The sequence below is a fragment of the Triticum dicoccoides genome, chromosome 1A, assembly GCF_002162155.2.
Source record: "Triticum dicoccoides isolate Atlit2015 ecotype Zavitan chromosome 1A, WEW_v2.0, whole genome shotgun sequence".
NCBI classification, from domain to species: Eukaryota; Viridiplantae; Streptophyta; class Magnoliopsida; order Poales; family Poaceae; genus Triticum; species Triticum dicoccoides.
In genome coordinates this window covers 453905730-453909227 of record NC_041380.1, presented here as the reverse complement: position 1 = coordinate 453909227, position 3498 = coordinate 453905730, and positions in this window count along the sequence as shown.

The following is a 3498-nucleotide window of genomic DNA, read 5'->3' as shown; positions in this document are numbered from 1 at the left end:
CTCAACTTGCAACTGGACCCATTATTTTGTTATCCAAGTTGCATGTCCACCCTAGACTTGCAACTAGGCATGTGGTTGTTTTTGTCCCATTTACGAGCTTTGCCAAGTCATGATTTTTTCCAAATTCGTTATTTCTTAAAAAATTGGCGAACTTTTTTGGTGCACTTTTTTCAAATTCGTTGACCTTTTTTATTTTCACAAACTTTTCCATATTATGAACATTTTCCGGTTGTGAACTTTATAAATTATGTTTCATGACCTCTTTTCAAATTTACGTTTTAAAAGTCAATAGTCAATGTCATGTTGCTTGCTCGTTTGCTTGCTTTGTCACTATGGCTAGTTCTTCACTTGTTTCTTGTATCCCTGGGTATGAAGTGCTTAATTTTAAACAAAGGGGAGATGAAAGTTTAAAAGGATGCTTGGTATAGGATTTACGATGCTCAAAATAGATCAACTCATAAACAGTCCACTACAGTTCCTCTTCGCAAATTTTATGTGGGTGTTACTACTAGGTATAGATTTGTGCTTGGCACTATTACCAGAGGGAATTTCTTGAGTAGACACCCTAACAATGCTTTCAATGCCATGGGAAATTTAGGCCCAGTTCTTGAAGGAAATATGCCCTAGAGGCAATAATAAAGTTATTATTTATTACCTTATTTCATGATAAATGTTTATTATTCATGCTAGAATCGTATTAACCGGAAACTTAATACATGTGTGAATACATAGACAAACAGTGTCACTAGTATGCCTCTACTTGACTAGCTCGTTGAATCAATGATGGTTATGTTTCATAACCATAGACATGAGTTGTCATTTGATTAACGGGATCACATCATTAGAGAATGATGTGATTGACTTGACCCATCCGTTAGCTTAGCATGATGATCGTTTAGTTTGTTGCTATTGCTTTCTCCATAACTTATACATGTTCCTATGACTATGAGATCAACTCCCGAATACCGGAGGAACACTTTGTGTGCTACCAAATGTCACAACGTAACTGGGTGATTATAAAGGTACTCTACAGGTGTCTCCAATGGTGTTTGTTAAGTTGGCATAGATCGAGATTATGATTTGTCACTCTTAGTATCGGAGAGGTATCTCTGGGCCCTCTCGGTAATGCACATCACTATAAGCCTTGCAAGCAATGTAGCTAATGAGTTAGTTATGGGATGTAGCATTACAGAACGAGTAAAGAGACTTGTCGGTAACGAGCTTGAACTAGGTATTGAGATACCGACGTCGAATCTCGGGCAAGTAACATACCGAAGACAAAGGGAACAACGTATATTGTTATGCGGTTTGACCTATAAAGATCTTCGTAGAATATGTAGGAACCAATACGAGCATCTGGGTTCCACTATTGGTTATTGACCGGAGACGTGTCTTGGTCATGTCTACATAGTTCTCGAACCCGTAGGGTCCGCACGCTTAACGTTCGGTGATGATCGGTATTATGAGTTTATGTGTTTTGATGTACTGAAGGTAGTTCGGAGTCCCGGATATGATCACATACATGACGAGGAGTCTCTAAATGGTCGAGACATAAAGATCGATATATTGGATGACTATATTTGGATGTCGGAATGGTTCCGGGTGAGTTCAGGCATATATCGGAGGACCGGGAGGTTACCGGAACCCCCCCGGAGGTATATGGGCCTTATTGGGCCATAGTGGGAGAGAAGAGAGGGGGCCTAGGAGGGGGCGCGCCCCCCTCAAGCCCAATCCGAATTGGGTGGGGGCCGTGATACGTCTCGAATGTATCTACTTTTCCAAACACTTTTGCCCTTGTTTTGGACTCTAACTTGCATGATTTGAATGGAACTAACCAGGACTGACGCTGTTTTCAGCAGAACTGCCATGGTGTTATTTTTTTGCAGAAATAAAAGTTCTTGGAATGTCCTGAAAATCAACGGAGATTATTTTTGGAATATATAAAAAATACTGGCGAAAGAATCAAGGCCAGGGGGCCCACACCCTGTCCACGAAAGTGGGGGCCGCGCCTACCCCCTGGGCATGCCCCCTGCCTCGTGGGCCCCCTGGTGCTCTTCCGACCTCAACTCCAACTCTATATATTCGTGTTCGGGGAGAAAAAAAGCAAAGGGAAGGATTCATCATGTTTTATGATACGGAGCCACCGCCAAGCCCTAATCTCTCTCGGGAGGGCTGATCTGGAGTCCATTCGGGGCTCCGGAGAGGGTAACCCGTCGCCATCGTCATCATCAACCTTCCTCCATCACCAATTTCATGATACTCACCACGTGTGTGAGTAATTCCATCGTAGGCTTGCTGGACAGTGATGGGTTGGATGAGATTTATCATGTAATCGAGTTAGTTTGTTAGGTTTGATCCCTAGTATCCACTATATTCTGAGATTGATGTTGCTATTACTTTGCTATGCTTAATGCTTGTCACTAGGGACCGAGTGCCATGATTTCAGATCTGAACCTATTATGTTTTCATGAATATATGTGAGTTCTTGATCCTATCTTGCAAGTCTATAGTCACCTATTATGTGTTATGATCCGTTAACCCCGAAGTGACAATAATCGGGATACTTACCGGTGATGACCGTAGTTTGAGGAGTTCGTGTATTTATTAAGTGTTAATGCTTTGGTCCGGTACTCTATTAAAAGGAGGCCTTAATATCCCTTAGTTTACAATAGGACCCCGCTGCCACGGGAGGGTAGGACAAAAGATGCCATGCAAGTTCTTTTCCAGAAGCACGTATGACTATATTCGGAATACATGCCTACATTACATTGATGAACTGGAGCTAGTTCTGTGTCACCCTATGTTATAACTATTGCATGAGGAATCGCATCCGACATAATTATCCATCACTGATCCATTGCCTACGAGCTTTTCATATATTGTTCTTCGCTTATTTACTTTTCCGTTGCTACTATTACAATCACTATAAAACCAAAACTGCTACTGTTACTTTTGCCACCATTACCACTACTATCATATTACTTTGCTACTAAATACTTTGTTTCAGATATTAAGTTTCCACGTGTGGTCGAATTGACAACTCAGCTGCTAATACTTGAGAATATTCTTTGGCTCCCCTTGTGTCGAATCAATAAATTTGGGCTGAATACTCTACCCTCAAAAACTGTTGCGATCCCCTATACTTGTGGGTGATACGTCTCCAACGTATCTATAATTTTTGATTGCTCCATGCTATATTATCTACTATTTTGGACATTATTGGGCTTTATTATCCACTTTTATATTATTTTTGGGACTAACCTATTAGCCGGAGGGCCAGTCCTGAATTGCTGTTTTTTTGCCTATTTTAGGGTTTCGAAGAAAAGGAATATCAAACGGAGTCCAAACGGATTGAAACCTTCGGGAATATGATTTTCTCAACAAACAAGACCCGGGAGACTTGGACCCTACATCAAGAAACAAGAGAGGAGGCCACGAGGTAGAGGGGCGCGCCCACCCCCACCAGGCGCGCCCTCCACCCTCGTGGGCCCCCTGTTG